The sequence below is a fragment of the Carcharhinus amblyrhynchos genome, chromosome 4, assembly GCF_965287045.1.
Source record: "Carcharhinus amblyrhynchos chromosome 4, sCarAmb.v2.hapA, whole genome shotgun sequence".
Lineage (NCBI taxonomy): Eukaryota > Metazoa > Chordata > Chondrichthyes > Carcharhiniformes > Carcharhinidae > Carcharhinus > Carcharhinus amblyrhynchos.
In genome coordinates, this window is record NC_137327.1 from 7,857,544 (window position 1) to 7,873,104 (window position 15,561).

A 15,561-nucleotide genomic window follows, 5' to 3' on the forward strand; every position below is an offset into this window, starting at 1 on the left:
TCCCTCTATTCCCTCCCTATTCATGTACCCATCCAGATGCCTCTTAAATGTTACTAATATGTCTGCTTCCACCACCTCCTCTGGCAGTGCGTTCCAAGCAACCACTACTCTCTGTGTGAAAAACTTCCCCCACACATCTCCCTTAGAATTTCCCCCTCCCACCTTGAACCTGTGCCCCATGTAATTGACACTTCCACCTTGGGAAAAGTCTCTGACTATCCACCCTGTCTATGCCTCTCATAATTTTGTAGACCTTTATCAGCCTCCATCTTTCCAGTGAAAACAAGCCTTGTTTGTTCAATCTCTCCTCATAGTCAACACCTCGAGACCAGGTAACATCCTGGAGAATCTTCTTAGCACTCTTTCCAAAGCTGGATATCTTCACTTTGCTGGTATTTTCACTTTGTTGGTTCCTTTATTAATACCCATCTTTTTGCAATAATTTTATTCAAAAGACTCAACTAATTGAAATTAGTCTCCAGTTATCTACATATCTCAGGAATTCCACATCTTCTGCTTTGGGAATGACTAAGAAGTCTCACAACATGAGGTTAAAGTCCGACAGGTTTATTTGATACCACAAGCTTCCGGAGCACTGCTCCTTCATCAGATAATTGGTAGAACCTTGATGCCTGTGCCAATATGCGCAATATTCTTGGAGATCGTCTCCACTTTGAGCCGATGGTTTGTGGTGTTGGTGTTAGCCATGATGTGGAGATGCCACTGTTGAACTGGGTGGGCACAATAAGAAGTCTCACAACATCAGGTTAAAATCCAACAGGTTTATTTGGTATCACGAGCTTTTGAAGCACTGATCCTTCATCAGGTGAGTCCTGGGAATGAGTACTGGGCAACTGTCCATCAAAGCTTTTGGCATGAGCTGAGCTTTGATCTAAGGAGTCGCAGATCTTGGCAAGAGGGTAAAATGAGTTCCATTTATATTCCAGTCTTTGACAGATATCACAGATCCTCTGGCCGTACGCGCCTGCAAGCTGCAGATTTCCACCCAACTTCAATGGATATTTACATGGTCCAACAACCCCCCTCCCTACCATCCGTCCACTGAAATTCCAGTGGTGAGCGGGATGGGAGAATTCCAGGCAATATCAAGGCCAGCAGCAGTAATATATTTCCATTTCTTCTGATGCTGAGTTAATTTCGGCCTCACTTACTGAATTTGCGAAAGCTGGATTGTCATGTCTTTTTCGTACAGTCAGAGAATTCATTAATGTCTATGATGTTCGTAGGATTGAATAATTTATTTTTGTAGAATGATTCCAGTTCTTCATTAGTGGACAATTAGGACCACCTATTTTGTCTGGTCAATCTCATCCCCTCAGTTTTCAAAAGGAACTGAATCTTTTTATTTTTCTTTGTGTATCTTTTATATGCACCCGAGCTGTTAAAAGATTTGGTAGATTAAAAACACTTTCTGTTAATAATATATTTAGTTTTATTACTTATCGTTAATACTTCAGTGATGTTCTTCATAAGATCAATCACACACATTCTACTATCTTGAGGTCATTTGACATTGTAGTGAGTTCAACTTCTTCTATTGATAGTTGTAAGTTTCTTTTTTTCTTGTTGCTTTCAGATCAAACTGTCCTTAAGGCTTTATTTCCTTTCCTGTGCTCTGATTTAAAGGTTTGCAGTATAAATCCTGGAAAATTGCAGCCGGTCTGGCAGCATCTGTGGAGAGAGAATAGGCGAGATCTTTCATCAAAACTCATCTGAAGTCCTTTCGGGAGGAATATTTGCTGTCTTTCCCTATTCTGGCCTCACCCATAGCAATGTAGTTGACATTCAACTGTCCTGTAAAATGGCCCAGCAATACACTAAGTCGCTTCAAAAAACAATGACTATGTCAGTGGGCAGTGCCAGGGTGCCCGGTTGGCAGTGTCATGGTGCTAGGCTGGCAGTGCCAGGCTGACACTGCCCAAGCAGTGCCCCCCCCCCCATTGTCCTCAACTTCCCAAGGGGGCCTTAATAGCCTCTGATTCAACAGGCAAGGCCATCACGGCTGGTCCCCTTTCGTGGGGACGATACGTGACTCTCGCTGGAGAGAAACCTTCCTGGCAAGGACACAAAGGCAAGTGAGCTCAGACAATTGCATGCTGGGCTTGTCAATTACATTGAAGTGAGAATCTGAATATATTTACATAATTTATTCAGCCTCTCACCAGAAATGGGCAGGGGCTGAATGTGCTGGATATCTGGTGCCGGTAAGATGGTAAGAGGCAATAAATCAGGTGCAAACCTGATTTCTCGGTTCTCGTGCAATTTTACCAGCTTGCCACACCGATCAATGGACAGACCAAAGTGGCAAAATCGTCTCCCTAAAGTTTAAAATTTAGCCATTCCTGCAGAAAACTATTCTGGGCGCACTCAAGAAGTTTGTTACATTTCTGCCACATTTTGCCTGGTTACCCCATCGACCTGCGAGTTAAAATTCCCCATTAAAACCAGTCTGCCTAAACTAATGCCTGTTCAATCTCTGCATCAATGCGCTGTGACTCTTCAACAGCTGCTTCTATAAAACCTATACACATCCCTTATTATGGTCTTAAATGTATTTGCAATTTTATTCTGAATGAATCATATTACTTAACTTGCAGAGGTGAAAGCAAGATCAGGGGATGAGGCTAGCTCATTGCAATGGGGGTGACTATGCCAGTGGGCTGTGCCATGGTGCCTGGTGGGCAGTGCCGGGTTGCTAGGCTGGACTTTGTTGACTTCCCACTGCCTCAGCAAAGTAGCCAGCATAATTAAGGACATCACAAATGCCAAACATTCTACCTTCCACTTTCTTCCATCGAGAAAAAGATTCAAAAGTCTGAGGTCACGTACCAACCGACTCGAGAACAGGTTCTTCCCTGTTGCCATCTGGCTTTTGAATGGACCTACTTTGCATTAAGTTGATCTTTCTCTACACCCCAGCTATGACTGTAACACTGCATTCTGCACTCTCTCATTTCCTTCTCTATGAAAAGTATACTTTGTATAGAGCACAAGAAAGAATACTTTTCACTGTGTGCTGATACATGTGACAATAATAAATCAAATCAAATAATGGAGTAATTAACCCAAAGGTATCAACCTAATTTGAGAATTGGCATTCCTCAGCCTTGTATTAAAGCGTGGTTGCCAGTGAAGGTGGTAACTTGCCTCTTTAACCAAAGCTTTGGTCACCAGATCCAACATTTTCTTTCTTGGCTCGATGCTGAATTTTGTTTGATAATCAACGCCTTTGAAGCCCGTGGGGAGCAATTTACTACGTTAAAGGCTGCAGGCAATCAAGGTGTTCTCTATAGTAGCCTCAACAACGCGAGTCGGAAAGCTGGCTTGTAAAGGGTTAAACTGGCAAACCAGCCAGATGAGATTCTTTTGAAAATTCTGTCGCAGAGCCTGAGATAAAACAAGGGCTTTTCACAGGGAGGGAGATAAAAGTCTGTTTTCCTGGCAAACCAACAGAGCAGAATCTTGACAGGATTTAAGTGAAAATGTACCTCTGGAGATGTCATCATATCCCACAGCCAGACTAAACCAAACAGCCAGCACATCAAATGCACAGGAGGCTTTTTAAAAAAAAAAGACCCTTTGAAAACCATGTCTGCTTTGAAAGTGGGATGTGGCAATAGGTCATCAGCTTGAATAATGCTTCCGCTGACAAAAGTACAACAATTTCACTGTTCTCACACATCCCACTGTCAACTGGTTCAAACAAACCTTCCAGATTGGAATAAATACTTGTTAGAAATCTGGTCTTAGTGACATTGCAATTAATGTATTTAAGGATCAGTGCAGGAGGACTTTTGGTCCATCGAGTCTGCATTGACCACAATCCCACCCAGGCCCTATCTCCATAACCCTAGCTAGTCCCCCTGACACTAAGGGGCAATTTAGCACAGCCAATCCACCTAACCTGCACGTACTAGGCTGATACCGGAGTTGAGGGGGTTAAGCTACGAGGAGAGGCTGAATAAACTAGGCTTATACTCGTTAGAGTTTAGAAGAATGAGGGGAGATCTCATTGAGACGTATAAGATGATGAATGGGATGGATAGGATAGAGGTGGAGAGGCTCTTCCCGCTCAAAAAGGACAGTAGGACTAGAGGGCAAAGCCTCAAGATAAGGGGGGGGGCCGGTTTAGAACGGAGTTGAGGAGGAACTTCTTCACTCAAGGGGTGGTGAATCTCTGGAATTCTCTGCCCGTTGAAGTGGTGGAGGCTACCTCGCTAAATATTTTTAAGATGCGGGTTGATGGGTTTTTGGTAGGCAAGGGGATTAAGGGTTATGGGGAGAGGGCGGGAATGTGGAACTGAGCCACGACAGATCAGCCATGATCTTATTGAATGGCGGGGCAGGCTCGAAGGGCTAGAGGGCCTACTCCTGCTCCTATTTCTTATGTTCTTATCTTTGGACTGTGGGAGGAAACCAGGGCTAGGGGAGGAAATGCACGCAGACATGGAGAGAACGTGCAAACTCGACTCAGATCGTAGCCCAAGCCGGGTATCGAGCCTGGGTCCTTGGTGCTGTGAGGTAGCAGTACTAACTACTGTGCCACCCCTAAGCATACAACAACCATAAAACCTGACTGCAGAGCACCTATATTTTGGTTCTTAGAATGCCATTTGCAGCCCCATTTGGCATTTGCACCACACGTGTGACCTTCTGGTGTGGGTTGAGTCCACCCAGGTACTGGGGAGTGTACACTGGAAGAATGCAGAGTTTACCAAGTTGTGAAGACAGTCAGTGGACAATACTGGTTTGCCTTTATTTGTGACTTTGATATTCTGGCCAGCGCCCTCTCTTAATCTTGCACAGCTGAACATGTGTCCAGCAACAAGAATGGTCCCCCAGGTTACTTGCTGACTGATTTTACTGGCTGCTGCTGCTTTCATAGTCAGGTTTGGAAGTTTGTGCTCCTACCTAACGTTGATGAATCATTCAGGGAGTGGTGTGGGACGTGGTGAAGATGTTGGTTTGGACTTCAAGGACTCTACTTCGACTGTGTGCTTCCTTGAGTGCCGTGTACCCTCTCTTGGCCCTTGTAGGGTGACAGGGAGAATGGGCAATGGTAACTCAACAAAGGACAAGTTGTTTAATTAGGGAGGTGAAGGAAAAGAAAGGCACTGAGGCAAAGGTCTTCAGGGAATGAGGTTGAAGTTTATTTATTAGTGTCACAAGTCGGCTGATATTAACACCGCAATGAAGCTACTATGAAAATCCCTCAGTCCCCAAACTCTGTTTGGGTACATTGAAGGAGAATTTAGCATGGCTGATGCACCTAACTTGCATGTCTTTTAGACTATGGGAGGAAACCAAAGGAAACCCAAGGATACACGGGGAGAACGTGCAAACTCTGCACAGACAGTGACCCAAGCTGGGTTCCTGGCGCTGTGAGGCAGCAACGCCAACCACTGTGCCACCGACTCTCCGAATTGAACCAGTGCAAGGTTATCCTCACTGAAATCTGTCACAAATCGTAGGCAGGCTTGGAAATTGATAGGAGAAGCAGTGAGGATGCCCATAACAATGAATCTTACCGCATCAAACAAGATGTAGAGGGTAGCTGCTCCCTGACAACCTGGGTCATGACTCCAGTAAATAACCCAAGAAACTCACCGTGCAAACCACTGGGAAACTTAAACAAAGCTTCTGTTGCCTGAGCTGCTCTGGAGGAGTCTTGAGAACACGTTTCATGATTTGTTGCATTCTGGTACCTTGTGAACAACTGCACAGTTACAGCCCTGCTACCAGTTATGCAGCAACAGCTGAAGAGGAAGAGGAAGGGGAAAGAAAGAGGCCAACAACACTTCACTTTTCCAACAAGGTTTTCTTTGATAGGTTCGATCAACAGCATTAACAGTAAATGCAACTCCAACCCTCTCTCCATTCAACAATAGTCTTATATCTTATTTTCCCTGTTATTGAAAGTCACAGTGTCCTCTTGGCCAAGTCACAAAACAAATATTACAAACCAACTGTATCAGCAAAAGTCAACTGATCACTCTCGCGCATCCCTTTAATGTTTGTCTATGCCTATCCCGGTGCTCCAACCCAGTGCTATCCCAGTGACAGCATCATGACTGTCTGAAGGCTGCTGACTTTTGAAATCTTTGAAGGGGTGATTACTTTTTTGGGTCTCGTGGCTGCAATCAGCTGCCGAGATGCCTCAGAGTACAGAAGCCCACGATTACCAGGGTGATTCCCCCATCCTGCTTCCCTGGGGGTCATGTGACGCTTTGTGGTGATCTTCAGGCAACACAGCAGAAGTGGGTCACCTAGCTTAAGGGACCGATTGGGACATGGGATTGGGTAATCACCCCAGGGGGTGAAGTCCTCTCTCAGGCAGGAGACAGTCTGAAGGTATGTAAAAACTGGGGAGGCCAGTAAGTAAACAAAGTAGAAAAAGTGTTACAAGTAGGGTAACATTAACACTGCAGTGAGGTTACTGTAAAATTTCCCTAATCTACAGCGCCTGTTTGGGTACACTGAGAGAGAATTTAACATGGCCAATGCACCTAATCAGCATGTCTTTCAGACTGTGGGAGGAAACCGGGACATCCAGAGGAAACCCACACAGACACGGGGAGAACATGCACACAGGCAGTGACCCAAGTTGTGAATCAAACTCAGGTCCCTGGCTCTATGCAGCAGTAAGAAATCTCACAATACCAGGCGAAAGTCCAACAGGTTTACTTGGTAGCATGGTCTTTCAGAGTGTCACCCCTTTTTCACTCACCTGAAGGGGGAGCGACATACCAAAAGCTTGTGCTACCAAATAAACCTGTTGGACTTTAACCTGGTGTTGAGAGACTTCTTACTGTACCCACCCCAGTCCAGAGCATCCCCACATCTAACCAGTGCTAACCACTGTACCAACATGCCACCCATGTGGGACTGCTTTAGGGCAGGCAGGAGGCTGCTGTCCTCTGTTTCCTTGTTGATAAATACCTTTTGTGTTGCTGACAAAGTCTGTGAGCGTACATCATTACATTGGCAACGAGGATGGGATGGATTATGAGAACACCGTCTATGGCTTTTGTTGCCTGAGTAGTGAAATGTTGAGATATCTCAATATCTCCCTGAGGGAGAGAGGCAGAGTAAACCTGAATTGTTCACTACAGCCAGCAGTTTAGAGAACAAAACTGCTCAGAAGCAAGAGTTGTGATTTTGTGTTTGAGGAAAACTTGAACTTAAGATTACAAAAGAAGGACAAAGTGTTGATGCAAATGTTTTTTTTTTCATTTTAATCAGGAAGCAAAGAGAACACAGAGAAGTGTTTTGATGAAAAATAATTTTTAAAAATGCCCCAAGAAGTTATAGCTCAGTCTCCAGAGTGCAGGAAAGTGAGGAGGCTGAGATTGTTGGACTCCCAATCCAAGCAGAGACTACTGGGGGTCCTGGTAGCGGTCCCTGCACCGAGAGACTGCAAGCAGCAAATTCCAAAGTTTTAAAAGTAAATCCTCAACCTGTTTAGAAGATACATTAAAAAAGTTTTTAAAATGGCTCCTTGAGCCTCGAGAGTGCTGAATCATGCAGTGAAATTGATGGGAAAGAAACCCAGCACCACTTTCTTTGTTCTTTGTTCTTTATCAAAAAGAAGAACAGGCTTAAAAATGACCAGAGAGAAAAAAAAACACTGCAGAGATCACTGAGAGAACTTTCTATCAGTAAGGAGAAGCTGGAAAGTTTAAAAAAAAGGTTTAAAGAAGGACCTGCTAGGTTCATGTCAGCTGCTGACAGTTGAAAAGATATATGATCGTCTTAAAGCTGTAATGCATTTAAAGAGGTAATGCATTCAAAGTAGTAATACATTTAATGCAACAGCCAGAAGATGGAGCAAAGGACAAAGGATTGGAAAATTGGAGAAGACCCCAGGTAGAGGGCAACTCCCAAAAAAGGTGCATAAGCAAGTAAAGACCTCAGGGAAGGGGCAATGGATGACGCCCAAAGGAGGGCACTGTAAGAATCCAGGAGGCAATGAAAGGCGCCAAAAGAAGGACAACAATGAGGGACCCCAGAAGGAGGGTACTGAAAGTCCCAAGGAGGGTACTGGAAGTCCCCAAGAGGGCACTGAAAGTCCACAGAAAGAGGGCAATGAAAGACACTAAATGACCAAATGACCAAATGACCAAATGAAGGACAACAAAAAGTGAATTGCAGAATGGAAACAAGTCAACACTCTATCAGAGACAGACCCAAACAGCAGTGAAGCCAAGTGGGTTTCGCTGAAGTTAAGACAAGTGGAAATGAAGATTCCATTTGTGAAATGTGTAAGTCTAGTAAGAACATGATGAATTCTCTTCGGAGGAAACACAGAAATTAAAGACTTTAAAAGGACCTAAGAACTATTGAGCATGAAGAGGAACAGGCAAAAAGAATTAAACTCCAGAGAAGATGTTAAAACTGAATGAAATGATTGACAGCAAACTTGAAAATAGAGTTGCAAAAATTGATAAAATGAAGTTAAGATGGAGAATAACGGAGAATAAGCTGAGCTCCAAGGAAAAACAACCAGGGAATAAGAACAAGTTTTAGTGAAGAATTGAATCAGGAGAATGAGAGCTTGAAGAAGGAGGCTTAGCAATGAGACATTTACTAAAAAGCTTAAAAAACGTTGAAACTGACAGCAGAATCAGCAATTCAGACAGAGCAAGAAACTGAGGTTACATGCCAGACCAAGATTGCTGAAATGGTCACACTAATGGAAAAACAGCAAGCCTGTAAGGAACAGTACCAGGCAAGACTGTATTTGGTACTGTACATAGTTAAAGCCAACCAATAGAAATGTTTCTGTTTGGACACACTAACCTCAAGTTCTCATTAATGTCCCATCAAGAAATGTTTTCAAACCTTTAAGTACCAAAGTATCTGATCGACCTGTTATAGTTGTAACTAATGTCTCCATGACAGAAAGTATTAATGAAGTGCCTATGCACAAAGATGTATGCATTATTGCAGTTCCTGTCACTATCCATTCTGTAGCAGCATCTCAGACTATAGAATTACACGGTTTGACAGGAAAGAGAAGAAACCCCTCCAAGAATCGATTTATAATTGCCCAACTCATCGACGTAATGCTTGGTTCGAACCTGGGTCTGAGTAACATTGTTTTGAAAAGAGTTTTAAAAGAGTTAAAGGGGGAAGATGAGGTGATTGTCCCTTTAAGGACAACACAGCAAAAAGGGGGAACAATTGGGACTGAGCGTGGGTAATCACTCCAGGGGGTGGAGTCCTCTCCTCGGCAGAAGACAGCCTGAACAAAGAACAAAACAAAGAACAAAGAACAACCCAGCACGGGAAACAGGCCCTTCGGCCCAACGAGCCCGCGCCGCCGCATCGCCCTACACCTATTCTACCCTGCATGTCTACGAATGGGACCCTACTCAGTCAGATTCAGGGAAGAAATAGTGTCAATTTGGTGGAAACCAATTAGCCTAAGAGCACATCTTTGGGGTGTGGGAGGAAACCGGAGCGCCCGGAGGAAACCCACGCAGCCACAGGGAGAATGCGCAAACTCCCACAGACACAGGCCCAAATCCATGTATCTGCACAGCTAGCAGTGCTAGTCACTGAGCTGTTGTGGAGCCCGTCTATCGGTCCAGGATCAAGCACACACACCGACATGAAGTACTAGGCCACTCCTGGACTTCCAAGAGCAGCCCACGCACAACCTGCCGTGTGCATGCCCCTCGCTTGACACGAGGTGGACCTCCACCTGTGGAATAAAGACAAAACATATTAGTTATACAGCCTGCCCTTCCGGTGTCTCCCGAGGTTTACCCTATTTAATAGCCCCTACCATATCCCTCCATTCCCGTTTCACTCATATGCCTATCTAACTGCATCTTAAACGAGTCCAACGTTCCTGCCTCCACCACCCTACTCGGTAGCGCATTCCAGACCCCCACAACTCTCTGTGTAAAGAACCTTCCTCTTACCTCCAAATTATACCTCCCCCCCCTCACCCTTAATTGATGACCTCTTGTGTTCGTACCCAGTCTAGGGAGCAGTCTCTCACTATTAACTCTATCTATTCCCTTCAGTATCTTATATACCTCTATCATGTCCCCTCTCAATCTCCTTCTTTCCAAGGAGAATAGCCCCAGTCTCTTCAGTCTCTCCTCGTAACCCAGTCCCCCCATGCCAGGCAACATCCTGGTAAACCTCCTCTGCACCCTTTCCAGAGACTCCACGTCCTTCCGGTAATAAGGTGACCAGAACTGGACGCAGTACTCCAAATGCGGTCTAACCAACGTTCTGTATAACTGAAGCATTAGACGGCAGCTTTTATACTCTAAGCCCCTTCCTATAAAGGCTAACATCCCATAAGCCTTCCTAACAACGTTCTCCACTTGTGACACAACCTTCATGGATTTGTGGACCTGCACTCCCAGGTCTCTCTGTACGTCTATACTCCTAATCGGCCTACCTTTTATCACATAGCTCCTCTCTGCATTATTCCTTCCAAAATGCATCACCTCGCATTTGTCAGGATTAAATGCCATCTGCCACCTATCTGCCCACTGCACCAACCTATCTATATCCTGTTGTATCACCTGACAATCCAGTTCTGTACCCGCCAACCCTGCCATCTTGGTGTCATCAGCAAACTTGCTGATCACACCACCTACTCCCTCTTCTAAGTCATTTATGTAGACTACAAAGAGGAGAGGTCCCAGTACCGAGCCCTGCGGCACACCACTGGTCACTGGCCTCCAGCCCGACAAGGTACCCTCCACAACTACCCTCTGTCTCCTATTTCCCAACCAGTTCTCAATCCACCTAACTACCTGGCCTCGTATCCCATGCGCCTTAACCTTTTCTACCAGCCTACCGTGAGGGACTTTGTCAAACGCCTTACTGAAATCCATGTAGATGACATCAACGGCTCTCCCATTGTCAACCGTTTTTGTCACCTCCTCAAAGAATTCCACCAGATTCGTAAGGCAAGACCTCCCTCTAACAAAGCCATGTTGCGTATCCCTAATCAGATCGCAACGCTCCAAATGCTCATACATCCTACCCCTAAGTATTTTTTCCATTAACTTCCCTACCACCGACGTCAAACTCACTGGCCTATAATTCCCAGGGTTATCCCTACTACCTTTTTTGAACAACGGGACCACATTTGCTACCCTCCAGTCTTCTGGGACCTCACCTGTGTCCAAAGAAGAGACAAAGATGTGCGCCAGAGGCCCAGCAATTTCATCTTTCGCCTCCCTAAGCAGCCTGGGATAAATACCATCAGGCCCCGGAGCTTTATCCGTCCTTACGCTACCTAAAAGCCCTAGCACTTCCTCTCTCGTAATAACTATATCCTGCAACTGAACCTCCGCTCCCTCCAAGAGACCGCACGATTCCGAACCCCTCTCCTTCGTGAATACCGACGCAAAGTATTCATTCAGGAGCTCCCCCATTCCCTCCGACTCAATACACAACTCTCCACTCTTGTCCCTAAGAGGACCAATTTTCCCTCTAACTACTCTCTTGCCTCTAATATAGGAATAAAATGCCTTAGGATTATCCTTAATCCTACCGGCCAAAGCCATCTCATGCCCTCTCTTCGCCCTTCTAATTCCCCGCTTTAGCTCCCTCCTACTCTCTCTATATTCCTCCAGCGCACACTCCGTACCCATTTGTTTTGACCTATCATACGCCTCCCTCTTCTTCCTAACCAAGTCTTCAATATCCCCCGTAATCCACGGCTCTCTAATCCTACCTTTCCCATCCTTTCGCTTAACCGGAACAAACCTCCCCTGCAACCATTTCATTTTGTCCCTAAAAGCCTCCCACTTGCCAACCGTGGACTTGCCAGCTAACAGTCCCTCCCAGTCAGTTTGCTGCAGCTCCCTCCTAATCCTGCCATAGCTCGCCTTTCCCCAGTTCAGCACACTCCCGCTTGGACGGCACTCGTCCCTTTCCATTTTTATCCTAAAGTAGACGGACTTGTGGTCACTGTTCGCCACATGTTCGCCTACCTCTACCTCACCCACCTGCCCTGGCTCGTTTCCCAACACTAAATCCAGTATAGCCCCTCCCCTAGTCGGGCAAGTTACATACTGTTCTAGCGACCCTTCCATAACACATTTCACAAACTCCTCTCCCTCCATACCCCCAGCTCTAGGCCCCCTCCAATTCACTCCGGGAAAATTAAAATCACCCACTACAACCACTCTATTCTTTCTGCACCTGTCCAAAATACCCCTGCAAATTCCCTCCTCCACTGACTTTGGGCTGTTGGGTGGCCTATAGTACACCCCTAGCAGTGTGATCTCTCCCTTTTTATTCCTCAACTCCACCCACATCGACTCAATCCCTATCTCTTCCATATCGCCCTCCCTCTGCACTACTGTGATGTTTTCCTTGACTAACAGTGCCACCCCTCCACCTCTCTTCAACCCTCCTCTGTCACACCTAAAACACCTGTACCCAGGAACATTCAGCTGCCAGTCCTGCCCTTCCCGTAACCACGTCTCCGTTACAGCCACCACATCCAACTGCCTCACAAACATCAAGGCCCTAAGCTCATCCGTTTTCCCTGCCACACTCCTAGCATTGAAACAGACACAGTTCAACCCACAAATGTCCCTCGGAACCACCTTCTCCCTTATAATTTTCCTTTCACCCGTCTCTCTCCCAGCCACCTCCCCACCCCCCTTCCCTATTAGTTTAAATCATTCCTGAACACCCCAGCTAACCTCCCTGCTAAGACACTAGTCCCCCTCCCGTTCAAATCCTCCCCACCCCTCCTGTACAGTTGCCTTTCTCTCCTAAACACCTCCCAATGATCTACATAAGTAAACCCCTCTACCCTACACCAGTCCCTCAACCATGCATTCAACTGCATGATCTCGTCATTCTTAGCCCTGCTCATACTGGGCAGCAACCCAGACAGTGCCACCCTAGAGGTCCTGCCCTTTAGTTTGGCCCCCAACTCCCTAAATTGCCTACGGACCTCTCCCCTACTCCTCCTTCCTATATCCCCCTCCCCTACGTGTACTATGACCTCTGCCTGGGTCCCCTCCCCTTTCAAAATTCCCTCTACCCTTTCCATTATATCTTTTACCCCTGCTCCAGGGAGGCAGACCACCATCTTGGAGTCGCGCCCTTGCCCACAGAACCTCCTATCAATCCCTCGGACCCTCCCATCCCCTACCACTATCACCTTACCAGACCCTTTCCGTCCCTCTAAATCAGTCTCCCCTTCCTTCCTATTTTTCTGTGCCCCTGCCGACGAACCTTGGGGGGCCTCCGGGGAGGCCGGGGGACCCTGACTACTCTTCTTCTTCCTCTTTCCCCTCCTAACAGTCGTCCATCCTCCCTTCTCTTCCGCCCTTGAGACCTCCTCCTGCTCATGTTTCCCAGCCATTATCTCCTCATTCTCCCTAACTAGAAACGCATCTTCCAGTCGCCCCTCGAGTTGCCTGATCCGGGCCCTCAATCGCTGCAGTTCTAAACATTTACTGCAGATGTGTACCTTGGGGACCCGTGACACCACCAGGAACTCCCACATGTGGCACCGGACGCAACTTACATTCCTCCCTGAAGCCATCTAGGAGACACGTATGGACTGGGGCAGCCGGTGGGCTGTTCCAGGATAGCCGGTGGGGTGAGTTGGGGGAAGGGGCTGCTCCCTACTGTAGAGTTTTTCGTTGTTAATGAATACCTTTTGTGTTCCTGACCAAGTCTGCAGCGTGCACCATCACACCCTTATTCTGCAGCTTGATCCTTAAAGGGACAATCCCATACATCAGTTCAGAGAAGGTTCACTTGACTGACTCCTGGGATTTAAGGTTTATCTAATGAAAAAAGGTTCAACAAGTTGTTTCAACAGTCACTTGAGTTTCACAGAGTAAGCAATGATCCTACTGAAACATGTAAGATCCTGAAGGGGCTTGACAGGGTAAAACGCTGAGAGGACATTTCCCCTCATGGGAGAGGCTCGAACAGGGGAATACCTTTTATGAATATGAGGTCTCCCTTTTAAAATGGGGATTATGAAATATGATTTCTCTGAGACGATCTTTAGTCTGTGAAATTGTCTTCTCCTGAAGGCAATAAGGCTGGGTTATTGAACTATTTTTAAGGCTGTGTTAAATTACTCATGGACAAAGGAGTTGAGGGTTGTATGAGGCAGAGAGGAAAGTGGAGTTGAGTCCACAAACAGATCAGCGGTGAACTTACTGAATGACGGAGCAGGCTCGAGGAGCCAAGTGGCCTACTCCTGCTCCTGTGATCCTGATCAACCATGTGATGGAGAGAAGGCTGATCCTTCATTGCCCCACACCTCCAGGTTAGTGGAGTAGTGCAACTTGAACTCCCTGAGTGAACCGCAACATGGCAACATCACCATCCGATCTCCTCTGAACCTTCCCAGCTGCAGGAAGAACACAATGACTGGGTGTCAGATTTTTTCCGATTACACCTCCTTGAAGCAGCTTCAGACATTAAGGTTACTTCATATGTGGGACAAGTTATTTTTAAATCTGGGATAGTGACGGGTTCCACAGTGCAGACACCACAAAGGGTTAACTGAGTGAAAACAAAAGTAAGTGAGGAAATCGTGGTAAAATGAGGCCACCCTCGAGTTCAAGTGGCCCACAGTTTGTGAGAAGAAATAAAGCGAGGAAGGGAAGAAAAGAGGCCCCACCATTTTCAAATCCTAGAATTAAGCAGGAGATTATATAGCAATCATGGCCTAGTGAGGGGATCGGGGGAGTTGGGTAAGATCATCTACCGGAGTACCAGTGCAGATTTGATATGCCAAATGGTCTCCGTTTGCACTGTAGAGCTTCTATAGTTTAAAAACACAAAAGAGTGTCAGAATTATCTCCAAAGGTGTGGGAGCAATTAAGACTCAACTGGGCCTGGGACTCATAGAGTTAAGTAGGTGCACTTCCTTCACTGTCAGTTTCTGTTGACATTACCCCATTAAAATCTATCATTAGAACCGCCTTGTCAAAAAGTCTAAAGGATTATCTTCCATAGAGATATTGCATTGATGTTATTTTTAGACCAGGATTTTGGGCCTGTGGGCTTCGTTCAATTTACCTCTGCTCTATATGGATTTTTCAGCACCGTATTAATCTTGTGCATGGGTACCTGACAGAGAGACTGAATCGACTAACCTGATGGATGTGCACATGGCCGCGATAAGCCATCGCAGCCCATTGAGCACAAGTGTTGCCTATTCCTGCAGCAGCGCGACAATCACACCTTAACTTGTGCCTACTTACCAAGGCATTAAAGGTCTTCCTTCTCCCGCTGCCTCGTACACAGTCCCAAACTAAGCCCTGAATTCCGAACTCCGTACAAACTCTCAAAAGCCTTGAGTGTTCAGTTCCTGTCAAAGAACAAAAAAAACAAAGAAAACTACAGGACAGGAACAGGACCTTCAGCCCTCCAAGTCTGCATCGACCATGTTGCCCAACTGAACTAAAACCCCTGCTCTTCCCGAGACCAGATATCTCTGTTCCCATCCTATTCAAGTATTTGTCAAGACGCAAACTCTATTCAATGTTAACTACACTGATGAAGTGGACTGTATGG